The sequence below is a fragment of the Pogoniulus pusillus genome, chromosome 13, assembly GCF_015220805.1.
Source record: "Pogoniulus pusillus isolate bPogPus1 chromosome 13, bPogPus1.pri, whole genome shotgun sequence".
In the NCBI taxonomy this organism is placed as follows: Eukaryota; Metazoa; Chordata; class Aves; order Piciformes; family Lybiidae; genus Pogoniulus; species Pogoniulus pusillus.
The window spans coordinates 18347095-18374139 of NC_087276.1; positions in this window are offsets into that span (position 1 = coordinate 18347095).

A 27045-nucleotide genomic window follows, 5' to 3' on the forward strand; every position below is an offset into this window, starting at 1 on the left:
AACAGTTTCCTCCACTGTGTGCTGTTTGCAGACAGTGCAACCCACGCTCTGCACTGTAGAAAAGGGCCTGATTTTATTGGTGAACTGGATAGTGATTGCAATGATCAGGATGCTGAAGCTCCCAGAGCAACAGGACCTAGACTTCTGTAGTCATTGTCCCCTTACTCTTGATAAACAGCATCTAGAATAGAGGTGAGAGAGAAGAACTGTCATTAAAAACAGGGTGTGGGTTTTCATCTTCTGTGTTCCAGTTTCATCCTCTTCCTCCTTTCCTTCCTTCCCCTTTGGCCATAAATATTGATTTGTGGGCAGGAACAAAAACAATGTGTCTGTGACCATTCTGGTCTCATCTGAGAGGGAGTTGAATAGCAAAGAACAATCCTTAATGACGTTTTCTGAGCCCAAAAATTATCTTGCTACTTAAAACAAAAATCCTAACCCCAGCATTATGCTGAAACCCAGAAACAGCTGCCATTGGGAATCCAAGGTATGCTGCTGCTGCTTCTGGAAAATTCTTCAAAGTGGGACTCTCAGAGAATCTCCTTAAATGCTACATCAACTGTCCAGTGCCACCTAGGGCAGTTCTATTTTTAAAACACAGAATCATAGAATGGAGTAGGTTGGAAGTTCATCCAGTTCCAACCCTCTGCCATACACAGGGACTCCTTCCACTAGAACAGGTCACTCAAGGCCTCAGCCAACCTGGCCTTGAACATCTCCAGGGAGGGAGCAGCCACAACCACCCTGGGCAGCCTGTGCCAGTGTCTCACCACTCTCACTGCAAAGAAATTCTTCCTAACATCCAGTTTAAACCTCCCCTCTGCCATTTCAAACCCATTACTCTTCATCCTGTCATTATAAGACCTTGTCAGTAGTCCCTCTCCATCCCCCATGTAGCCCTCTTCAGAGAGTGGAAGGCTACTACAAGGTCTCCTTGAAGACTTCTCCAGGCTTCAGAGTCCCAACTCTCTCAGCCTGTCCTTATAGCAGAGCTGCTGCAGCCCTCTGAGCATCCTCGTAGCCCTCCTTTGGACTCACTCTAACATAAATGTAATGAAGTTCCTTACCAGAGCAGGGAGAGGAAGAAGAAGCAGTAATGTAACAGGCATTGTCATAGTCCTGAGTCACAAGCATGACTGATGTTAGGAAGAAGTTCTTTGCAGTGAGGGTGGTGAGACACTGGCACAGGTTGCCCAGGGAGGCTGTGAATGCTCCCTTCTTGAAAGTGTTCAAGGCCAGGTTGGCTGAGGCCTTGAGCAAGCTGTTTTAGAGGGAGGTGTCCCAACCTATGGCAGGAGATTGGAACTGGATGAGCTTTGAGGTGCCTTTCAACCTAAACCATTCTATGATTCTATGATTCTGCAGCCCTGCCTCTGGAGTGCTCCAGGGGAGTGTTCTTCAAAGTCAGGGCAGTGGCTTGCTGGCAGTGGCAGTGGAAGCAGAGGTGCCAGTGCTGTGTGCAGGTTTGCTGTGGGGCTGCTGAACTGTTTCACACACAAGTGGCCTCCTGGGCTCTTCTCTTCTTAACTCCGTGGCAAGCAGCCCCTTGTGAGCCCAAGCTGCGGCTCGGTGTTCGGTGAGCAGGGAGCTGCTCGTCTGTCATGAGCTGCAAAGTGAACCAGAGCAGACCTTGACACTTCAGAGCTGTGACAGCACATGCTGGAGAGATGGAAAACTCTTGCTTCCAGCAGAGGCCTCTTTCATCTATTTAAATGTCATAGTGGTGCTGTTAGTATCCCTGGCTTTGGGAAAGGTCAACTTCTCAGCTGCTTCTGCTCCGACCTTAGAAAACACAAGCTTGGAGTCAATCTCACTGCCCAAGTGCTCAGCATGATTCAAACAGCTTCATACCAGTAGCAGCAGTCCCAAAAGCTACACAAGGAAGTCCTTCACCTGCCATTGGATTTCTTTCCAAAGCCATCTATGCTATTCCTCAGAAATCTCAAGTCTGAATCAGGTTTCTTCTCTTTGTCAGTGAGGAGAAGCTGAGGATGCTTTCTCAGGAGAACCAGGCCAGCTACAAGTCTCCTATTGTGTTCAGTTCTGGGCTCCTCAATTCAAGAGAGGTGTTGAGGTACTGGAACATGTCCAGGGAATGGCAACGAAGCTGGTGAGAGGCCTGGAGCACAGCCCTGTGAGGAGAGGCTGAGGGAGCTGGGGGTGTGCAGCCTGCAGAAGAGGAGGCTCAGGGCTGACCTCATTGCTGTCTCCAACCTTCTGAAGAGAGATTGTAGCCAGATGGGGTTGATCTCTTCTCCCAGGCAACCAGCAACAGAACAAGGGGACACAGTCTCAAGTTGTGTGGGGGAAGTACAGGCTGGATGTTAGGAGGAAGTTGTCAGAGAGAGTGATTGGCATTGGAATGGGCTGCCCAGGGAGGTGGTGGAGTCCTCATCCCTGGAGGTGTTCAAGCAAAGCCTGGATGAGGCACTTAGTGCCATGGTCTAGTTGATTGGCTAGGGCTGGGTGCGAGGTTGGACTGGATGATGTTGGAGGACTCTTCCAACCTTGTTGATTCTATGATTCTATGACTCTATGATTTTAGGGTCAAGCCAGGGCATAGCACCAGAAAGACATTTGGGGTGTGTTTAGAGTTCTATTCAGAGGAGCACTCAGGGCAGCCCTTTGCCCTGGTACACAGCTTGTTAGAAAAGAGACAGCTTTGGTTGAAGCAGATATTTAACTGTGTTTCTAACTTCAGGTAAGCTGATGTTGTTCATCTGGACCGGTGCCCAGCTGCTCTCCTTATCAGGCTGGCTCCCATCAAAGGTGTTCTGCTTGGCTGAGTTTAATTTTCCAAGAAAGCATAAAGCTCTCTTCACTCAAAATCCTGCTCTTCGTTTGTGGCTTGTTTGTTTGTCTTCAGTTAGGTTGAAGCTTGGGCTGGTGTTCATCTTTGTGTGTGAACCACCTCAAATCTTTAGTGATCATCCCCCAGAATACCAGAAACCAACCGGGAGAGCTCCATTACTGCCAAGATGAGGAGCTCCAATACCCAACAAGACTGCTGAAGGTGCTGGTGACTGCAAAGGCAGCTGCTGCTGTAGCAGGAGGTAGGACCTGCAGTCCAATAACCTTGAGGAATTAGCGAGGAAGAAAAGATAAAGCCACTGGTAAGGAAAACTTCATTAGGTAACACTTTTGTTTCTGATGCATCAGTGGACACAATTAAATTCTTGGCAAGGGCAGCAGTATTCAATGTCTTGTCCAGAAGGCTGTTACGCCTGGGATGGGGAGGCTGGACAGCTAAACAGCTCTTGTCATCAAACAGCAGGCAGCAGAGCTGGCTCTGCAGAGAGTGCAAGCCCAGGCGCTGACCTCCCGCTGCAGCACTTGTGGCTGCCTTCCTGTTGGAATCATAGAATCACAGACACAGAATGTCAGGGGCTGGAAGGGACCTCCAAAGCTCAGCCAGTCCAACCCCCCTGCCAGAGCAGGATCTCCCAGACCAGATCACACAGGAACACATCCAGGCAGGTCTTGAATATCTCCAGAGAGGGAGACTCCACAACCCTGGGCAGCCTGTGCCAGGGTTCCATCACCCTCACAGGGAAAAAAATTCCTCTTCATGTTTAAGTGAAACTTCCTCTGTCTCAGCTTCCACCCATTGCCCCTTGTCCTGTCACTGGGCACCACCCAGCAGAGCTGGCTCCTGCCTCCTGGCACTCACCTTTATGTATTTCTAAACACTGCTGAGGTCACCTCTCAGCCTCCTCTTCTCCAAGCACCACAGCCCCAGCTACCTCCTCATAACAGAGATGTTCCATTGCCATCATCACCTTTGTGGCTCTGCTCTGGACTCTCTCAAGCAGTTCTATGTCCCTCTTGAACTGGGGCGCCCAGAACTGCACACAGTACTCCAGATGTGACCATGGAGATGGTGTGCCTGATCCTACCCTGTGTGAGGGTGGAGGAACCTGCTGGCACAGCCAGGGTACAGTCTGACCCTGCTAGACAGGGTGCAGGCATGGTGTATAATTATGCTTCTGTCACACAAAACAGTTCATTTGCTTCTCCTGCTCCATACAAAAGAGCAGGCAGGAAGAAAGGGAAAGGAGCACATTATTTCTGCATGCAATTAAAGCAGATCCTTGTAATAAAATATAGATTCTTCATTTCTTATCTGACTTCAGCAGCAGAGACCTCAGATAACACATGAATTATGCAGATTCACTTTTGGAGACTATGGCAGTTTGGGTTTTTTTTCCTCCTCTTTTCTATACCACAGTTGCATCTTCTGAAGAAAGCTCATTAAAGTGATGTGCACTTTGAAGAGGGGATGCAGTTGGAACTGTGTCACTCTCTCTGAGCAGCTCTGAAGAACCAAAGCCCACCAAAAGAAATGAATCTCTGCTGTGATGGTTTGGTGCCACTGCTCCTAGTCCAGCTGGGTCTGAAGTGAGTGAATTACAGGACACAGTCAAATGTGGATGCATTTCTTGCTGATAAGGGACATGCTTTGACAAACATGAGCAATCCATGCTGTGAAGAGTGTTCTTGAGCCCACCTCGAAGGCAGGAGCTAAGAGGATGATGCAGCCCAAGAGACCTCCACTTTCCAGATGCAAGGACAGGATCTGCTGACCACAAGCGGGTGGCGCCACTGTTGTTTGTGTCCCAGCCTCAGCCTATCTGTGCCTTCCACATGTACTATGTTAACCAACCTTAAGTAAGCTAGCTGAATATGCCTCTTTAAGTTTAGCATAAAGGTAGCTGTAAACCAGCAATGAAGCTGGAGAATGATCTGTCCATGTTGGTGTCAGTCATTACTCTGGACGCGCTCTCACTGACAGTTAACCGTTTGAAAAGGATACTTGGCTGGTCAGGGTGTAGGATTCTTGCCTAGAGAAGAGAAGGCTCCAAGAGCACCTTAGAGCTGCCTGATGGTGCCTGAAGGGATCCTGCAGGAAGGCTGTAGAGGCACTTTTGCTGAGGGTGTCTGGGGACAGGCCAAAGGGGGATGTTTTGAAACTGAGGCACAGCAGGGATAGACTGGAGCTGAGGGAGAAGCTCTTCAGTAGGAGAGTGGTGAGACTTTGGAACAGGCTGCCCATGGAGGCTGTGGCTGCCTCCTTGCTGGGCATGTTCAATGCCAGGTTGGATAGCCCTTGAGCAGCTGAGTCTAGCTGAGAGGTGCCCCTGTCCATGGCAGAGGGTTGGAGCAGATGATCTCTGGGGTCCCTTCAACCTGAGCCATTCTAGGATCCCAGTATTTTGCAAGAACAAAGCTTCCTTGTCATAGGTTCATGTGGAGTCATTGCTTATTTTCAGAGCAAGGCAAAGAATAATCATTCTGCTGTAGATTATCTAAATAAAAGATAAACCAAAGGCTTTTGTTTCTCATAAAGAGAATTTACAAAGCAAGCCAAATAAAGACATGGTTCAGCTCAAACAGATCTTTGTTTAGGGCTTTTCATGATCTTGAAGAGTACTTCCAGCCCCTCTGCAGAGTTTTGGTGGGGAGCTTAGCTTAATGAAACAAATCACCAGGGTACTGCACAGAGGTGGGTGGCCCCCAGCCTGATAAACTTGCAGTGCTTGTCCTTTGGATGAGGCTTACACAGGAACATCTTGCTTTCCTCTCAGTGCAATAAAAGGAAAGTATCAAAGCTTTCTGCTGGGGATGCTTCCCTGGCTGACAGGCTAATTAAGCAGAGTGGAACTGCTTGCAACACAAGTTTAGACTGTACTGATTGTATTTATCAAGGAAGATCAACAAAGGAGTTTCTATTGGTTTATTTGAAGGCTTTTGCTTGCTGAAATAAGTGAGGTAACCATTCTGGTTTGAGTGTTCTGCCTCATTCCATACACAGGGATGTTAATTCTCTCACCTGTCTAGTACCCATCCCAGATAATCACAGAACACATCCCGTTGGCAGAGGCCTCCAAGATCACCCAGTCCAACTCTCGACCCAGCACTGCAAGGCCAGCACCAAACCATGTCCCTAAGCACAGCTCCACAGGCTGCTCAAACACCTCCAGGGATGTGGACTCCAGCACTGCCCTCAGCAGACCATTCCAGTGTCTGAGAACCCTCTCTGGGGAGAAATATTTCCTAGCATCCAGCCTGAACCTCTCCTGGGACAGCTTGGAGTCATCTCCCTGTTCTGACCCAAGCCAGGCTGCCATTGGCTTTCTTGGCCACCTGGGCACTGCTGGCTCATGTTCAGTCACTGCCAACCAACACCCTCAGGGCCCTCTCCCAGTCACAGCTTTCCAACCACACAGCCCCAGGTCTGCAGCTCCCCGTGGAGTTGTTGTGAGCCAGGTGTAGGACCTGGCACTTGGCCCTGTTGAGCTTCACACAATGAGCCTTGGCCCATGGTTCTGCCCTGTCTAGGTCCTGCTGCAGAGCCTCCCTATCCTCTAGCAGATGAACACAGCCATTCAGCTTGGTGCTATCTGCAGAGTTACTGAGGCTGCCTCGATGTCCTCATCCAGAGCACTGACAAAGACACTAAAGAGGCCAGGCTCCAGCACTGAATGCTGGGGAAATCCACTGTTTATTTTCACTGATGTTGCTAAATGCTCTCCCATGTGGCTTAAAGCCAGAGAAAGAGACTCCACAAACTCTCTGGCAGCCTGCTCTAGGGCTCCAGCACCCTTACACCAAAGAGGTTTCTCCTGTTCAAATGGAACCTGAACTAAAGGTCTGAAGCTCAGCTACAGAAAGGCTTTGTCTCAGTGTTGCATAAGCAACTGTGTGGTTTTTAGTGCTGTACCCAAAGATTACTGGGGAGAGAGATATTTTTTTCCTTCCAGTTTTCTTCTTCTCAGCTTCCTGCCCACAATTAGCACAGGCTCTTCAGTTTAGGCAGAGAAGTAAATGCACAAATTGGAGCTCTTGTAATCACAAATTTAAATCCAGCAGTGCTGCTGAGGAAACTCTTAATAAATTAAAGACATTAATTTCACTTTACAGGATTATTAAATCCCTTAAATATTATTAGCTAAATAACCTAAGAGCAGAAGGGCTCTGAGTGGATGTGTGAGCAGTGCAGGGCCTGCAGAAAGTCCCAGTAGATGGAGACAGCTTAGTCATCCTTTCCACTTGTTCCTCATCCCTTTCTCTGGGTAGCACTCTGCATTTTTCTTGAAATTAATTGTTTTAATTATGGCAAATGGCTTGAAAGGCTTCTGCGTGGGGAAAGAATTAAAACTCGGGGATGGTTTAGTGCAGAGAGGGGACATAAAGAGGGCACAAGCTGGGGATATGCAAATAATGAATTGCAGAGACAGGAGGTAAATCTGGCACATCCACTTAGCCTTTCTTATGGTACAAGAACCAGGGGACTTGTAATGAAACCCAAAGGCAGCAGAATTAAAACCATTAAGGAAAATAAGTATTTACACAAATGCATAATTAACCTGTGGAATTAACTCCCAGGAGAGCTGAGGGAAGCCAGGAGCTTAGTGGGGTTCAGAAAGGGATTAGACATTTATCTGGATAATGGCAACGTCTGCAGCAGGATTGGCTGGCGGCAGAGGTATAAAGGGACCGCGGGAGTGCAGCTGCTGCCCGAGCTGGGGACAGGAGGTGAAGTGTGTCAGCCCCCAGGCAAACAGCACCAGCAAACCAGAGCTGACACAGGGAGGAAGGAAATGAGTGAGGCAGGGAGTCACCTTCCAGGAGTGGTTCATTTCGCTTAGGTAAATGCTGGCGGTGCCTTCCCTTCAGGAGGAGATCATGGCACGATGGAGCCATCTGCGCACAGTTCTCTGCTCCCTGTGCCCAAGCTGGGCCACACAGCAGGGCTCTTCACACCAGGGGAAGATCAACTCGGAGCAGACTGGTTGCTGCTGTTGTGTGTTGTCACAGCACTCCTAGGGAATGCACGAGAAGTGATCTCATCCACCTCTGAGAGTCAGATTCATTTTCCAGGTGAGATGTGGTGTGACAGGGACTGTTTGGTGATGGTGCTACGGATGCTGAACGATGGGAAGACAAATACAAGAGGCTCCCTGGGAACCTCTCTGACTTTCCAAAGGGAAGAGAAAAGGAAGAAGGGAGAAAGACTGACTGGGAAAGAAACTAACCCAGCTGGGACAGAAAGAAGAACAATGCCATGGGATAGAAACACACAGACACAAACCCAGCTGCTGCCACTGGAGGTGTTCATAAAGGGACTGGATGGGGTGCTTAGTGCCATGCTCTGGTTGATTGGATAGAGCTGGGTGATAGGTAGGACTGGATGAGCTTGGAGGCCTCTTCCAAGCTGGTTGATTCTATGATTCTATGAAACCAATGTGCAACCCAACCCCTGAAGGCAAGGATGGCACCACTGTCACCACTGATGCAGGAGGCAGGCACTAGGCAAGTCCCAGAGTGGATTAAGCAGCAGAAGGGAACTGGATTCTGGAGCTAGATTCAGGAACACAGGGATGGGGATAGAAGGCAGAAGGGACAGAATCCGTCTGGGACAGCAGCATGGGGCACCCTGGGGATCCCCCAGCTTGCTTCCAAAGATGTCATCCATGGGCTGCAATCCCTTGTGGGTCTCTGTGTTGGCTGGTCCTACCCACAGACACCCCCTCTGACTTTCTGCTCCCCAAGCTGTGGCAGTGCCCTTGGTGTGCAGAGGAGCAAATGTCAGGCATAGCCTTTGTTACCCCCAGCACTTGGCAGGAGCTGTGCCCATCAGCTTCTCCCTGTTAGCAGCAGCCTGAGCTTCAGCAAGTGGCTGAGTGAGCAGAGCCTAAGCTGGGCAGTGCCAGCCCTTAGCAGAACTGGTGCTGGTCCCACTCAGAGCAGGACAAGTCTTTGAGTGCATTGGATTTTTCAGAGGCACTAATATTCTAAATCCTGTAATAACATAACTTCTACAGACAGGAGTTGCCCACAGTTCATTGGGTTCCCAAAATAATCCATGTGAGCTTTTCTTGTCAGGGATCTCTGCCAACATTCTGGAGACCAAGACGATTTTATGACCTAGATGGCATTATTATTGTCCACCCTTTGCTAATAGCAGTGTCATCCACACCAGGCTCTCAGGAGCTCCTTGCTTGCACAGACATGGCAGAAATGTAGCAGACAGAGGGTAGGTTGGAGGTGGATTTTCATTTCACTTTCCTTAATTAACCTTTTCAGCATCTCTGCCAAAAGGAGCTTAAGCAATTTTGACCCCTCCATTGATGGCCTTCATTAACTCACTTGTGCTAGAAGATGTTTCTGGCTGATCATCATTATTTTGAATCAAAGCAGGAATTCCATTTCAGCATTGTTAGACATCACAAAAGGCTTCCTTTTTTTTTTTTTTTGTGCTCAATTGATTTTGCAGCAATCTTAAATGTTTTCCCAGACCATTTATTTCTGACCTATTTCATTCTAGATGATACTTGAAAGCTCTGAAACATGACGGAGATGATCTAAGGTAGGTCAGTAGCTTCCTCACAGCTGGATGTCTCAAACTGCCATTTGTGTTGCTCCTGCAGTAACACAAAGCCTGAGTGCATTTGTAAAGGAAGTATTTTAACTCTGAGTAACAAATGACTTCTGTCTGGGGAATGAAAAGAAGAATCCAACTCACAGCCTTAAAACACTCTAGGTTTTTGAGACTGTGTGGGTTCAGCCAGGGCTTGTATTTATGGTTCACATTGTTCAGGTAGTTAGAAAGAAGGTTCACTATAAACTTGGACCTAAAACCTTCCCTGAGCTTGATTATAAAGAGAAAGCAAACATGCTAAATGATAGCTCCTCCTGGAGGGTTTGCCCTGTGCCCATGCACTCTGTAACATTCAAGCTGCCACCCCGAAGACCTTTCCACAGACCTAGAACACTGCAACAGGTTGGCCAGGCAGGTGGTTGGGATCACCTCCCTGGAGATATTCAAGATGAGGCTGGACAGGACTCTGGGCAACCTGATCTAGTTAAGGATGTCCTTGCTGACTGTAGAGGAGGTTGGACTAGGTCAGCTTTGGAGGTCCCTTCCAATCCACACCACTCAGTGATTCTGTGGCCTCACTTCTGGGCTTGCTGACCCAGGTTGCTCACCTGCTTTCCAGCACAGTGGTGGTCATCCACTTGGTAGTCTATATTGCAGAAGCTTAGTTCTGCACCTGCCTTAAACTCCAAGGTGTCCTCAGAGCTGCCAAGACATGGCTGCTAACACCTCCCTGCGAGCTCTATTTATACACAGGCTGACAGTGTCTGAGGGAGCATCTGTGGCTGAGCGCTCCTTTGGAGCGTTGTCTTCTTTCAACTCACCCTCTCTGCCTTCTTTGTTTGAGAGCTCTTTTTGTAATGTACTTGGAGATGAATTATGAAAGAATCCTGATCTAAATGAGTCACTGTCCCACTAGAGAGAATGTGACAAATATTAAACATTCTTATGTAGCTGGCAGATCTGAAGGCAGAATTCAGCCTTTTCCTTTAATGCTGTTCCTTGCTTTGTGTTGCAGTGACTCATCTGGTGACGCCTTATGGTGTCAGCTTCAGCTTCATTCCTTCCTCCCAGAGCTAACAGGTGTGCCTTGGATTTGCCTCATCTGGTACCAATCACTCCCGAGTCCAACTGGAAATCCTCCCTTCAACAGTCAGGCTGTGCTCTGTACATTGGTATTCTGCACCAAGTCCCACCAGAGCCAGTCCCCCACCCTGCCCCCAGCATCACAGCTGAGTCTGGCTGAGCAGTGCCTGACAGCTGGTTCATCAGATCCACATCACTGTTTGTGCAGGGTGGATTTATGGCACAGAGAGCCCAGGGCACCTGGGTCACACCATGTAAATTCTTCTGCCCCAAGGTGCTCTTTATGTGGGGAACGTGAATAAAACCAGGCAAGAGTCCTGACTCGTTTCCTCTTCTGAGAAGATCAACACTTAAAAGCAGCAACATCAGTAACTCTCCTCAGGCAAGAGTTTGTTTTCTGCAGTGCAGTGAAATCTTATTTTCATAAGGTTATCTTGTCCAAGCTCTCATCTTTCTAAACCCAAATGCTCTGCCAGATTGAGATGAATGAGCAGATTACTCAAGATACAACACACGTACAAGCTCTCATCAGTCTTTGCTTTGGCAGGCACACATCAAAAATCACACAGAGCAAAACTAGCCCCATTTGGGAGGAATTCATTTGGTTGGATCCGATGGCAGAGCAATATTTCATCTGCAAGGTGCTCCAGCCTAGTTACAAAATATTTGTGACACATGAAAACCTTGTGGAAAACATCTGACTCTTCCACTTGTGAGCTGAGAAACCAAATGCCCAGCAGCAGCAGCAGCCTCATCTTAAGCAGAGTCTGCAGGAGCAGTAATTGCCACAATACTGAGCAAAGAAGGGCTCCAAATAAGATCTGGGGCCACTTCCTACTCTGATCTATCTGGGTTTATGATAAATTTGCTAACATAATTTAGTCATATCTACAAAATATAGAGAAAAGAAAAAGGTTCTTTCTGAATTACCATTATTATATTTTATACTTCAAAACAGTAAGAAAAGGAGTAGTCTATAAACCAGCCTCACCTTGGGAAACCCTTGCTGTGGGAAACACTCAGTTCTGGTTCTGCTGTCACTCCTTATTGCAGCAATTTCCCTCTGTTTCACAGAACAATGAACTCCTTTGCTGCTTAACAGGTCCCAGCAGAGGTTACAAAGATGCTGAGGGGCCTGGAGCAACTCTGTGAAGCTCTAGGCAAGCTGCTGCTTGGACTGGAAGGTCTCCAGAGATCACTGCCAACCCCACTGTGCTGGGATTATGTAGCACAGGTTTCCGAAGCTGTTTGAAGCTGTTTAGCATTCCAGGTGGTAAAGAAGGAAATGGTTTCTCTGCTTTTTCTATCTCAGCTGTCATTATTTACTTGATGTCAGGAGTAAAAATGGGTAATGGTTTCAGTGTGACTGGAGTCAGCAGGGACACTGCTCCCAGTAGTGCTGGACTGTTCTGTGCAGTGCAGTGGCAACAATCTGAGAGATCTGGTGTCAGATCTGAAGAACATTCAGTATGACACTTGTCTGTTGTCATTTAGATTAGACACAAGGAAGAAATGTTTTACAATGAGGATGGCAAAACACTGTGCACAGGTCAAGGTGGTAGGAGTCCCATCCCTGGAAGCATTCCAGGTCAGGGGACAGGGCTCTGAACAGCCTGATCTAGTTGCAGGTGTCCCTGCTCACTGCAGGGAAGTTGGACTAGACAACTTTCAAAGGTATCTGTGCTAGTTTGGGAGTTTCTCATATCCCCACAAATTCACCAAACTAACTCATCTGTCTGGAAGTTAAGGACTGAAGCTATATTTAGAGTGTGGCACAATTTACAAGCATATATACCCAATCCATACAGATATTTACAGCTAGATATTATTATATAAAGTAAAAGTGATACAGAAATGCAAACCCCCTCCTGAACAGCAGAACTGCCCAGAAGGGCTTTCAAACCAACTCCCCTCCTTTCCAGCCCTCCTCCCTTAGCTCAGAATCTCTTCCGTGCAAGAGGTGAGATGTGTGAAGCCAGATAAGGAGTTAGAAGCAAAGTGATTAGTTTGAGTTATGCAGGTCCAGACAGAGGGACTAATGAAGCAGGCAACAGCCAGACAGAGACTGACTGACCTTTATTTATGTTTCTGTGTTTATATCTCTCAGCAGAACCAATGGGTGTTATAGACATCAGTATTATTTTCTCTTCACAGCCAATGATCTGATTTCTCTCATTGAAAATATTGCAATCAGCCTCAAAACAGTACAGTGTCTTCCAACCCAAACCATTCTGTGATTCTATGAATGAGGCATGAAAACCTTTGCTACACTTCTGATTTCCTTCAGGCAGTAGAAAGACTAAACCCCCCCCATGCAGTGTTTATGTTTGCTACCAGTCCCATGCACAGCATAATCGCTATTTGTATCATTTGGAGCAGTTTAAGTCAGTCTCACTTTTCAGCTGTGAATGCTCCCTGACCCTGCAGTCCTGTGTTCCTCTGGCTCTGGGAACAAAGTTTCACCTCAGGAGCAAGATGCTGCCAGCAGTTGCTGCGTCTGCTGCAGGTGCTTTACAAGCTTCTTTACAAAACGAAATCACTCACAAGGTTAATTAGAGGCAGGAATGTTTCACTAGAGGTGCAGCACTCTTGAAAGGTGCTGATTCAGATGAGAACAGTGACAGACACACTACTGTGGCTGATTATGTGTACCTTAATTATGATGTAATTCAATTCTGCATAAATAAGAGCTCCCCTGTGTCATGGCTCCCTCCCATTAGTGATTAATATTTCATTAGGCATGGAGCCATGCAGGCACTTAGGCAGGTGTGCATTTTCAGTTACTTTAGTCAATTATACTTAAAATGAGGTACTTGTTCCACTGCTTTCCTTGGCTGGACCACAGGTCCCCAGAGATGTTCTAACCTTATCTATGTCATTCCCATCACAGCATCATAGAATCATAGAACAGTGCAGCCTGAAAAACACCTTAGAGATCATCTAATCCAACCTCCCTGCCATGGGCAGGGACACCTCTCACCTAGCCTAACTTACTCAAGGCCTCATCCAACCTCATCTTGAACATCTCCAGGAAGGGGATATCCAGAGACTCCCTAAGCAACCCATTCCAGAGTCATGCCACACTCGTAGTGAAGAATTTCTTCCTAAGTTCCAATCTAAACTTATTCTCCTTCAATTTAAGTCCATTCCCCCTTGTCCTGTCTTTAGATATCCTCAGCTAAGTCCCTCTGCAGTCTTCATGAAGAATCCCTTCAGGCACTGGCAAGCAGCTCTAGGTCCCCCTGGAGTATTCTTCTCTCCAGGCTGACCAACCCCAGCTCCCTCAACCTGTCCTCTCCAGCCCTTGGATCATCTTTGTCTGCATTGTTATCTCTAAGAATTACTATAAAGAAGTTCTCTTATTTCCCTTCCAAGCTAAATGTTGGCAGAATTTCAAGGAGGTGGTTGAATTTTACCATTGTATTGTAAGGATGTTTCTGATGAAAATCCTTCTTCCTTTGACTGTCCAGATGTCAGTCCCATAAACTCATTGTCATCATAGAATCACAGAATAGCTCAGGCTGGAAATAACCTCAGAGATCATCTACTTTAACCTCCCCACCATGCCCAGGGACACCTCTCAACTAGTCCTAGCTGTTGACCTCATCCAGCTTGGTCTTCAATGCCTCCATAAAGGAGACAGCCTGTTCCACCCTCATCCTGAAGAATTTCCTCAGCTCCAATCTAACCCTGCTCTGCCTCAGCTTCAAACCATTCCCCCATGTACTGTCTCCAAACACCCTCAGCAGAAGTCTCTCTGCAATCTTCCTGCAGGATCCCTTCAGGCTCTGGCAGGCACCTCTGAGGTCCTCCTGGAGCCTTCTCCTTTCCAGGCTGCACATCCCCAACTCCCTCAGCCTGTGCTCACAGCAGAGCTGCTCCAGCCCTTGCATGATCTTTGTGGCCTCCTCTGGACTCAGTTCAGCAGCTCTGTATTCTTCTTCTGCTAAGTACAGCAGAACTGGAGGCAGGATAGGAGGTGAGCAGAGCAGAGTTGAGTGGCAGAATCCCCTCTTGCCCTGCTGGCAAGTGTTTCACATCTCAGTTTCCCTGATTTACTCTTTTCTTTCTAGAACATTGCATTTCAAGTTTGTCCTCCATTTGTACTTCCATGCCCTGTGGTTCTGCTCCACATCTGTTGTCAGAGAAGGGATGGTGCCTTTCAGGAGATGGCCATTAAGGGTGTGGATGGTCAAATCCACTTAAGAGGGTCTAGAAAAAGAGCATCATTGATCTGTAATTGCATTGCTTGGGTGAAAAATGAAACAACAGGCAGGGGTCAGGTTGCAAATGGGCAATTTGTGCATGAGATGATCTCACTGTGGTAACAGGCACAGGTAGTGCTGGATGGCTCAGGATGTATTGGTTGCAGCTATAATGGCTTTGAGTCTTTATGGTAGGAGAGGATGGCCTAGGAAGAGAGCAGCTTTTGCAAACAGGAGTTGACTCATTTTGATTGCAAGTAGTCAGATCCCTAGGGAAGTTCATGTGAACCCCAAAGGATTTTATCTGCTGGAGGAAGCAAAAGGAGAGTTTTGAGCATTCACACAGTTTGTAGGACAGGTGAGCATGGGATTGCCAGTCACATGCTGAGGACTCTGCAGTCTGACATGAAAGATCAAGATGCTTCTTGCTCAGCAAGGGAACCTCTCAAGTGTCACAGCAGCTGGAATATTGGAGAAACATCAATCACAGTTCTCCAATGTGTCACTCTGCCAGGAGATTATACCCATGGCAGACAGGGCTGTGTTAAACCATTGCTGAGGTGTCTTTGCTTGCCATCAGGAATTAGAAGGTGGTGACTCATGAGAAGGAAAAAGAACTAGGAGATGACATTTAGACAGGCAGACAGTTTGATCTGGATTAGGTGTTTTATGTTAGTGTTTTCTCTTGGTTTTTCTTCTGTCATATAAGAAGAAAGGATCTGGTTCTTACCTGCAAGTTGTGAGGTTGTATTTGGATCACACAAGAGGTCACACAATAATATAGTTTAGAAGTCCACATGTGGGACATCACAAAGCATTGATGCCTGAACGGGCCACAGTAGGTAACAAAAAGCTCCCAATAAACAGCAAATACAGGGCAGCTTGTTAGGATGTGGTTTGGGTCTAATTTCTTTGTTGTACTGTGAGGCCAGAGGGTTAGGAAGTGTTATATTTTATGCTGTCTACAACTACCTGAAGGGAGGTTGTAGCCAGGTGGGGGTTGGTCTCTTCTCCCAGGCAACCACCAAAAGAACAAGGGGACCCAGTCTCAAGTTGTGCCAGGGGAAGAATAGGCTGGATGTTAGGAGGAAGTTCTTCACAGAGAGAGTGATTTGCCATTGGAATGGGCTGCCCAGGGAGGTGGTGGAATTGCTGTCCTTGGAGGTGTTCAAGAAAAGCCTGGATGAGGCACTTAGTGCTATGGTCTAGATGGCTGGATAGGGCTGGGGGGTAGGTTGCCTGGATGATCTTGGAGGTCTCTTCCAACCTGGTTGAGTCTATGATTCTATGATTACTTGAATTGTGAAAGTGGGAGTTTAGGAAGAGGTTTTGAAGCTCAGGTTGAAAATGGGAACTTTTCTTGTCCTCATTTACATACGCTGTGTGCACTCACATAGCAGAAGGCAGCCTAACAAAACCCAGACCTCTGGACAGCATCAAAGTTCTGCTGGATTCCAGCTCACCTTCAGCAGTGCTTTATAAATCTGTTTCCTGCTCAAATCAGCTTGGGATACCATGGAAATAAGTGATGATCAAGAACAGGCACCAAATTCCCACAGTCCAAAGTAGAGCTGGCTGTTCATGCTGAGGGCATCAATCCTTTGATATTCTGGTCTTAGGAGCTGTCTCTCTGTCCTCCTTTCTCATCTGAGAGCAGAGTAATATGTTCTTCAACTCTGACCAGTGAGTTTGGCTGTATTACAGGAGGACTGATCTTATCTCTCCAGGAGCCATTAATACTAAGAAAAATGTGTTCTAAATGAGACATTTATACAAATCAATACCCATTAAAGTCTACGGTGTGCCAAGGCAAGCCAAGCAGAACACCTTCTTCAATCTTCATTAAAAACAGAAGATAAAAAATTATCTCTTCCTTCCTAATGCAGAAAGGTATGGTGATGGGAATGTGCCTCAGAAGGATCATGTCACAGCACTTCAGTTGTGCTATCTGCACAAAATGGGATTCTCAAAGTGAAGAAAAAGGCTGATTCACCAAAAAGCCAACTAGCAAACAGAAGTGTTTGTGGTCTGGACTGCTCTATAATGGAAAAGCATTTTTTAGAGTGAGCTGGAGAGGCAATGGTTGGGAAGAATTAAGGGTTTTAGCACCAGATAGGCTGAAAAGAGGTTTGTGTCCCCTCACTAATACTTCCCTTTTGACTTCTGTGTCTGTAGTGTGATCGCTTCCACCCTTCAGATTCAGTCACCTGCAAACACCAAGGAAAGCTCAATAGAGAAATCCAGAACTGTTTTTAGATGGCAAGAGGAGAGTAAAAGACATGGGGGTGCATGTTAAGGGTGTGCTAATATCTGATGAATAGCCAGCTAGCAGACAGTGTCAGTAAAGTGGAGTTTGAGGTGGCTGCAGCAGCAAAGTGCACAGGAAACTCTGATTCACTGCAAGCAGCAGCTGCTTCTATCTTGCTCCTGAGGGGTGCTGGCAGCGAGGGGCCACAGAAAGTTTGGGGTGCTCACCACTTTGATGCCATAGATGTCTGTAGCATATGGATTGACTTAGTTATGCATTTGATATTGAAAAGGAAGACGTTTCAATTGGAACCAAAATTCCAACTCAGGATATTCAATGTTTTGAGAACATTGGTAGCACTAAAACTTCATCACCCAGGAAAACACTGCGCTAGGTGGCTTGCAGCAGGCTGATGTTGCCTTTGTCTTTCCCCTCGTTGTACACTCATATTGCAAACATATATCTCACTGCCACCAGTTGTTCCATCTGGTAAAGTGACATCTCCAATAAAGCAGCAACAAAAAATCATCCAAGGTTGAGTACAGCAGTGAGCATTGGAGCAGGCTGCCTGGGGAGCTGGTGGAGTGTGATGGTTTGGGAGTTACCTGCCCCCCCTTCCCCTCCCATGAAATCACCCAGACTAGACTCAGCCAGCTGGAAGCTAAAGAATAAAGCTTTATATTCACAGCTCAGCACAATATACAAGAAAGTACTTACAATGTATTACAATATTTACAGCTATAGATGGAAATACACAAATTAAAAGTAAGATGGAAACACAATACTTCTCCCAGAAATCAGAGTCCCCAGGAGGGGCTCCTAACCACCCTTCCACTTCTTTCCACCTCTCTACCTTATCCCAGAGTATGCCTTACATGCGAGGTGAAGTTAGAGGATCGGCAAGGGGGGATATAAGCAGAAGGATTGGTTACACAGAAGAAGTCCAGGGAGAAACACAGACTCCAACAGAGAGAGACACAACTTTGTCTTATCTGTGTTTGTGTCCTTGCTTTCATACATCTCAGCAAGACTATCAGTGAAGTAGGCATCACCACTGTTTCCTTTTCACAGCCTATAATCTCATTTTTGTCATTAAAATATTCCAATTAGCCACAAACTAGCACATGGAGTCCATGGCTCCTCAGTTCAAAAGAGATGTTGAGATACTGGAATGTGTCTATAGAAGGGCAACAAAGCTGGTGAGGGGCCTGGAGCACAGCCCTGTGAGGAGAGGCTGAGGGAGCTGGGGGTGTGCAGCCTGCAGAAGAGGAGGCTCAGGGCAGACTTCTTTGCTAACTAAAATTACCTGAAGGGAGGCTGAAGCCAGGTGAGGTTGGTCTCTTCTCCCAGGCAACCAGCAACAGAACAAGGGGACACATTCTCAAGTTGTGCCAGGGGAGGTCTAGGCTGGATGTTAGGAGGAAGTTGTTGTCAGAGAGAGTGATTGGCATTGGAATGGGCTGCCCAGGGAGGTGGTGGAGTCACTATCCCTGGAGGTGTTCAAGAAAAGACTGGATGGGGCACTCAGTGCCATGATCTGGTTGACTGGATAAGGCTGAGTAATAAGTTGGACTGGATGATCTTGGAGGTCTCTTCTAACCTGGTTGACTGATTCTATGATTCATACCTGGAAGTGCTCAACACCCATGTAGACAGGACACCTTGGGACACAGTTTAATGGCCATGGCTGTGCTGGGTTGATGAATGGACATGATGATCTTGAATGTAGTTTCCATTCCAAATGATTCTATGATTCTAACCTAGAACCTCCAGCAGGTTGCACCTCCTTGAGTTAAATAAGCTGACAACGTAGGCAAGACGGAGGCTGCTTGGGGCTGAAACCTTCGTCAGCAATTCTTGAGTAGAAATAAAAACACACTGCTGCTTTCCATTCCCACCCCTCTGCCACTCAGATGGGGTTTTTATCTCTTTGCTGCTTTCCCCTTGGCAGGGAGCTGAATGATTTCTGCCTGCACAGCATCGTTTTGGTCACTCTCATTGCATACTACGTGCCTCTTCCCACCCAAACCATTCCTCAGTTCTGTGGTGCTACCTGCAGATTGAAGGGGAAAGCAATGCTAGCTCCCCTGTGGGCCATCACACTTGTCTTTCTAATTCCTCCTCTGGCTGAAGGCTGTGTGTGCATGTAAGGACTGTACCACACCTTGCTTTACAATGAAACCCCCAAAGAGAGAGTTCTCTTCTCCCTTTGATCTGTCAGAATCCAGCTGTGTGATTAAACAGTGCTTTGTACTGCAAGACACTCCTCTTGTTTTGATTGCTCTGCCTGTCACTGTGATGGCAGTGAGAGATGGGTGGTGTGATGAACATAGACCTCACTGTACTCCACAGGCTGTGGTTACAAGGCTTATGTCAAATGGGAACTCCTTCCTTTGCCTCTTTCTCTGTTCCATTGTTCCCTTAGATCCTCCTTAGAGTTCTCAAGCCCTGTTGCCTTCCTGACAGTGGTGAGCACTTGAGGTTCCACCTCAACACAAGGGTTGGACTCAATGGTCTCCCTCGGTCCTTTCCAATTCCTGACATCCTGAGATCCTGTGAGCACTGCAAGCAGGAGCTGCACCTACAGCTGAGCTGGCAGAGAAAGTCAGTGTTTGACAAATGCAGCCTCTTCCAGGAGCTTTCAGATGATTCCCAAGAACTCAGATGGCCTCTTCATTTTTCAAAAGCAGCACAATGATTATTCCTTCTCCTGTTGATTTCCCCAGGAGTTGGTAAAGGTCAGTGAATGTAAACGCTACGAAATGCAATAGGAATTAAGGCTGCTCTAAGTTCTTTGAAATCCAAAGAGATTCTGACTACTGCCAATTTTTAAGGGTTACAGGAGATTGATTTTGAGCAATTAAGATGTGAACAGTCTGATTTCATTCAGATTCCATGAATGAGGGCAGCTCCTCAGGCTCCTCTGTTCCAAGCTCCAAGTCCCAGATCTCTCATCCTGAGCTCACAAGAGACATTCCACTGCCTGCAGCAGCTTGGGGGCTCTGAGATGGACTCCCTCATAGAATCCTAGAATGGTTTAGGTTGGAAGGGACCTCAAAGCTCATCCAGCTCCAACTCCCTGCCATAGGCAGGAACACCTCCCACTAGAACAAGTTGCTCAAGGCCTTATCCAACCTGACTTTGAACATCTCCCTGGTCCCAGTCACAACCTCCCTGGGCAACCTGTGCCAGTGTCTCACCACTTTCACTGGAAGAACTTCCTAACTTCCAGTTTAAACCTCCCCTCTGCCAGTTTAAACCCATTACTCCTTGTCCTGCCATTACAAGACCCTGTCAACAGTCCCTCCCCAGCCTTTCTGTAGCCCCCTTCAGATACTGGAAGGCTACTACAAGGTCTCCTTGAAGACTTCTCCAGGCTGCAGGGCCCCAACTCTCACAGCCTGTTCTCATAGCAGAACTGCTGCAGCCCTCTGAGCATCTTCATGGCCTCCTCTGGACTCACTCCAACAGTTCCATATCCTTCTTGTGTTGGGGGCTCCAAAACTGTACACAGTAGTTTCCTGCTCTCAGTCAGTTTCCTGAGGTCCTTATTGAACTGAGGGACCCAGAACTAGACAAAATACTCTAGCTGTGGCCTCACCAGGGCAGAGCCTACATAGAGCTGAGATACAGCAGTTAGAGAGAGGGATCTGAAAACATGGCACTTCCCTAAAGATGGTTTGTTTCTTTGGAGTAAAATGCTGTATGTCATCCCGAGCCCTGAGCTAAGAGAGCCCAACACACCCTGCTGCAAGGCTAAGCAGAAAAGACATTAAACTGATAAGGAGACCACATTAAATGTCAGCAAGGACACTTATAACACTGCATGGGAAAGAAAAAGCAGAAAGGCTCTCTATTACCAGTTAAAAGATAGGAAAAGTTATTGTTAATGAGGAAGACTTTATTGTTAGCAGATAATAACAATAAATTGCAAGTGCTAAGCTGCACTTTTCATCCTAGGTGCATCAGCATCTGCTGTAGCTGGTGAGTTATGGCTCCATTAGGCAATGCAGTGGTGATGTCCACTTACAGAACATGCCACATCAGTTCCTACATTCACCATCCACTTGAGCACCCACTCTCTGATTTAAAGCACAGCTTAACTATTCGAGCATTAAGATTATCTCTAGGAGGCAAAAAGTCGCCTTTTGATGTTAATCACAGTGTAGTTAGAGCTCTTTAAATTGACTTTTTGGTGGTTGTTATTGGAGATTCAAGACTAGCAGAGTGCCCAGTAGTGCCAAGTGTAACCAGGTTGTTAATTTCACCCAACCTACTAATGACCCACAGCTCAGGCTGAAGGCTAAACACATAATAAATAACAGGACTGAACCAGGCTTCTAATTGAAACCCAGCCCCAAGAGGCTCATTGTTATTTTCCAGTTTAAAATAATGCCCTCATTCTGGCTGTCCTCCTGCACTGCCATTTCTCCTGAAGGAGTTTTTTGGAGCTCTGTTGCTTTCCTGGTGCTCAGCCTCCTGGTTAGGTTTTTCTCCTGATTGCTGTTGATGATATTGAGTTTGTTCTGATTTTTCTGAACAGTTGGAAAAAATGTCTCTGAGCCCTTGTGGTAAGAAGAAGAAATTGGAGAATGGAATTTATTTCCCAGTGGAAGGGATGGTTCTAAACATGTCATGCTCATAAAGGTGGGCTGTAAGAGTTTAATGTTACACAAAACTATCCCTGTGATGAAACTGGAGCTGTTTAGTCTGGAGAAGAGAAAGCTGAGAGGTGATCTGGTTGATGTCGATAAATACCTGAGGAGTGGTGTCAGGATGAAGGTGCCAGGCTCTTTGGGGTGGTGCCCAGTGACAGGACAAGGAACAGCAGGTACAAACTGGAGCCCAGGAGGCTCCACATCAACATGAGAAGAAACTTCTTTACAGTCAGGGTGCTGGAGACTGGAGCAGGCTGCCCAGAGAGGTTGTGGAGTCTCCATCTCTGGAGACTTTCCAAACCCACCTGGGTGTGTTCCTGTGTGCCCTGCCCTGGGTGACCCTGCCCTGGCAGGGAGGATGGAATGGATGATCTCTGGAGGTCCCTTCCAACACCTAACATTCTGTGACTCTGTGAAACTTCACCAAAAGACAACATTAGAATCATTAAGGTTGGACAGGACCCCTAAGGTCATCAAGCCCAACACGGCTATGGCCATTAAGCCATGTTCCCAAGTGCCATGCCCACACAAGACTCCACCACCTCCTTGGGCAGCCTGTCTCAATTCCTGACCACTCTTGCAGCAAAGAAATGTTTTCTGTCCAACCTAAGCCTCCCCAGTGCACCTTTCACCCTATTGCAACCTTGCCAAGGCTTCGCTGATGCCAACAGTTAAAAGCAGCAATGTTAGGATGTGGATCCAGCCTCTGTTAGCAGCCTCCTTGTTTGGGATGGAGCAGAAGTTTGGGAATCAATGATTTGCTTTGTAGCCACGGGTCAGATCCTGCTTCTTGTCTCTTTACTCCCTGTTACACCAAAGCACCTCTGTGGAATTACTGTCTGGAGAGCTCTGCTTTGATTACCTCTGATGATTTCACCCAGTCTGAACCACAGCTTATTGTAATCTTCACTTCACAGCCTCTTCAAGACCAGTCAGATTTCTAGCTAAGCAGCTCTTAGAAACCTCAGCTAATGCCTTTTGTCTCAGAGCGAAGCAAAAGCTTTTGCCACCCTTGATTGTAAGACAAATGGATCAGATATTAACTTTTTAAGAGAGATTTCTCAGGTTCTCCACTCACATCTTATCACCATATTGCCTTGGCTTCAGGGGTGCTCCCTCAGCTGATGTGTTTGATACTGCTCTCTTCCCTTCCAGCCATGACCTCTCCATCTCTCCCTCATTGTATTTAATCCTGGTTGAACTTCTTGCACCCTCTCTGGGACCTGCTGTGACATTTCCTTCTAATCTCAGACAGACTTAATACTTTTCAGGAGCTCTTCAGAAATAGCTAGGAGGATTGCCATGGAAGGCCAAAATAGGCCTAAACACGTCCTGGCTTTCTGCTCTGCCTCTCTCTCTCTCTCTGCTGCTGGGGGAAGCAACCGCAGGGAGGAGGACAGAAGGCCTGGTGCCACCATGTCCCTCCCATCTTGCAAACAGAGTTCCCTCTCCGTCTTGAGTCCTGTGTCCAGTTCTGGGCTCTTCAAGTCAAGAGAGAGGTTGAGGTACTGGAAGGTGTCCAGAGAAGGAAGACAAAGCTGGTGAGAGGCCTGGAGCACAGCCCTGTGAGGAGAGGCTGAGGGAGCTGGGGGTGTGCAGCCTGCAGAAGAGGAGGCTCAGGGCAGACTTCTTTGCTAACTAAAATTACCTGAAGGGAGGCTGTAGCCAGGTGGGGTTGGGCTCTTCTGCCAGGCAACCAGCAACAGAACAAGGGGACACAGTCTCAAGCTGTGCCAGGGGAGGTCTAGGCTGGATGTTAGGAGGAAGTTGTTGTCAGAGAGAGTGATTGGCATTGGAATGGGCTGCCCAGGGAGGTGGTGGAGTCACCATCCCTGGAGGGGACTTTCAAGTATTTTAGGCAGTGAAACTTAGTTTCAGCAGAAGTCCAGCAGAGAGACATCTGCTCCTGCACGATATTGGAGGTTTGCACATTTCCAGTCTCCTGGAAGCTTCATTTCTCCCTTAGACTTGTAAACAGCCTTCAAGGAGAAGTTTTTTTTTTGTCCAGTTCATCCCCCAACTTTCAACATAGAGCTGGATAAAGTTCTTTAGATACCTTAGAAGCCAACTCAGAGCTCTGTCAATATTTCAATCCTCAGAAACTCAATTTCTGCTACTGAGCTTCTTTCCCCTCCACCTCGAGTCTGAGCATCCCTGTGGCTGAGGCTCTCTCAGGAGTTGTGGCTTGGCATCTGTCATAAAGCTCTTTGAGATAAAAAATTGTCTTCTCTGGACACAGAATCCTGCAAACTCAGAATAGGAATCCTGTCCCTGTGAGCAGTAAAGCTCTAATAACCTGCAGTCCCATAGGTACAACTTTAGAAGGCACAGCTGTGCAGAGAGATTTTGCATGACTTGTTCATCATCTTCCAACAGCTCCTTCTGCAGGAGTGCCTCACTTTTCCACTTGCTCCCTGGGATAGGACAGGGAGCAATGGGTGTAAGTTGCAGCAAAAGAGGTTCTGCCTCAACACAAGGGGGAACTTCTTTACTGTAAGGGTCACAGAGCACTGGACCCAGAGAGGTTGTGGAGTCTCCTTCTCTGGAGACTTTCAAGGCCTGTCTGGATGTTTTCCTCTGTCTTAGATAGTATTGTCCTGCTCCAGCAGGGGGGTTGGACTCAATGATCTCTTTGGGTCCCTTCCAACCCCTAACATCCTATGATCCTGTGATCCTGTGATCCTGATATGCTTAGCTTGGACTTCTGAAAAGCTTTTCAGCATTTTGTGCTGCAAGCTTCCTGTTCAGCAATTTTATAGCATTGCAGAGAGCAATCACCAAAAGTCCTGGGGCTTCTGTTAATGCCAGAGAGCTCCAAGCTGCAGCATGGTGAAAGGCTTTCAGGGGTATGAGGGTTTCTGTTACTACATTTGCAATGTCAGACTGTCTCTCATCTCCACATCAGCAACATTCCTGCGTCAACACAGCGTTTGGTAATGGAAATGAAGAGAGATACACTACAGAAATGCTTCAGCCTTATAGCCAGCTCCAAAGAAAATTTAATTTGCCACTAAGTTAGGAGCACTAAAGCTATGCCATTGAGGGGGATGGATTTCAGCTTTCACCCAGTAGCTTCCTCTCAGGCTAAAATTCTCCTTCTTTTGGCTATTTACAGTGTTGTTTATCTCTTTCCTTTTGAAACATAAAGCTGCTTTCAGCACAATTGGAATGACTTTCACCTCTGTCTAAGGGCAGTGCAGTGAGGAAATGATAATGGCCCAAGCAGGGAGCAACAGAGTGTGAGGGGTTTGATGAGACAGTACTGACTGTGACAGGAGAATCCACGGAACAAGCAGAAGCAATGCAGATGCCCTCTTCTATGTCCTCCTGAGTCTAGTCCACACTGCTTCCTCAACATGCAAGCAAACTAAATTGAGACATCAGCATTCCCCTTTTGTCTTCACTAAGTAGATCATATGAGACTGATACATAGAAAAGGATTTTTTTGGTGGGCTTGGGGAGGAAATCAAGCATTATCATGTGGTTGAAGAGAAAAAAAACCACACGTAAAGCTTTCATGAAATTATATCTGCATCAAAAATGAGCCCATTAAAAAAAAAAGGATAATAAAAAAGTAAAGCAAATACTTTCAGGTTTTGGCAGTCTGATGTGAAAGCAGGTGGCTAGTCTTAAATCTCATTCCTGGGGCTTTGTAGCAGCGCAGTAAAGAGGAGAGCAGCTAGCATTGTTACCCACTGAGCTGGAATTCGAGTCAGATTTGTTTCAGCAGGGTATTAATGGGGTTCCTGCCAGAGAGTAACTCTGGCTTTGAGCTGGTTACTGGGTGGAAAATCATCTGGACAGGTGGAGGGTTTTTAAGTTGTGAGAATATGTTTACAACTCAGGTTTTTACTATTGAAACTCCTGATGCCCATGAACTCATTTCCAAATGAGATGCAGCAGCAACTGTCTTTTTTGTTCAGCCTTTTATAAGAGCCAAGGGGAATTTCCTCCCTCTTTACCCCTCACCTATGTGTGGTTCATATCTACACACTGTAATTACTCACTACTAAATTAAAAACTCTGTGACATGTTACCAAGTTTACCTTCTGGCAAAGATGTTCTGAAACATAAACCAGATCAGTTCCAGTTGTTCTCTTCCCTGACAAAACTCCTCCTGTAGTCCCACAATAGCAGGAGCTGAGCATAACACTGATAAATATTAACAGATGGAGGAATCGGTCGTTTTTAGCTGCTATCCCCTTTCAGTCAATCAGAGGAATTTGCTGCCTAATATTCAAAGTAGGCTGTGGATGAAAAAAAAAAAAAAAAAAAGAGAAAGCTTAATCATAGCCTTATTTGGGGAAACTGGAGGAGCAGGGATGCAGAGATCACAGAATCACAGAAACATTCAGGCTGGCAAAGTCCCTCAGGATCACCAAGCCCAAACCCATATCCCTACTCTACAAGGTTCACCCCAAACCATAGCCCCAAGCATCACATCTAAACGACCTTTAAATGCATCCAGGCTGGGTGACTCCACCACCTCTCAGGGCAGCTCATTCCAGTGCCTGACCACTCTCTCCATGAAAAACTTGTTCCTAATGTCCAATCTAAACCTCCCCAGCCTCAGCTTGAGGCCATTCCCCCTTGTTCTCTCTCCAATTACCTATGAGAAGAGCCCAGCAGCAGCCTCTCCACAACGTCCCTTCAGGTAGCTATAGACAGTAATGAGTTCTCCCCTCAGCCTCCTCTGTTTCAAGCTAACCATCCTCAGCTCTCACAGTCTCTCCTCATAAGATTTATTCTCTAGGCTCTTCCCAGCTTTTTGGCCTCCTCTGGACCCACTCCAGTACCAATGAAGCTCCAGTGGCTTCAGCCCCTGTCCTTGGGGTGATCGGTGACAGGTGGAAAAATAACCTGCTATGAATAAGAGTTTGGGTGGTTTCTAGAGACTGCCATCTCATTAGAATGTGTGATGTGACCTCACTCTCACTGCCCTGATTGCTTTTCATGCTGCTCTGGGCATGCCACTGCTGTTTGTGACACCTGAGATACTACAGAACCACAGACTGGCTTGGCCTGGAAGGGACCCTAAAGATTGCCTAGTTCCAAACTCTTGCCATGGGCAGGACACCTCCCACTAGTCCAGGTTGCTCAAGAACCTGCTTTTGAACACTTCCAGGCTTGAAGCCTCCACAGATTCTCTAGACAACTTGTTCCAGTGCCTCCTCACCCTCCTGGGGAAGAGTTTCTTCTCGATGCCTGATCTCTGCCATGCTTGCTCCAGTCTGAGACCACTGCCCCTCACGCCAGTAGTTCTGCAGCATTTGGTTCCTCTGGAAAAGGACTGCCTGCTGGTGGAGGTAGGTGTGAATCCCCAGCACACATGGCACTCTCTGTCTGTTCTTCAGGAGCAAAATGAGTTTATGTTTGGAAATTTGATAAATGGATGAGCAGATGGCACTTTGTACGTGTGATGAACTGATTTGTAGTGATTAAGACAAGTGTAAAATTGGATTTTGAGCA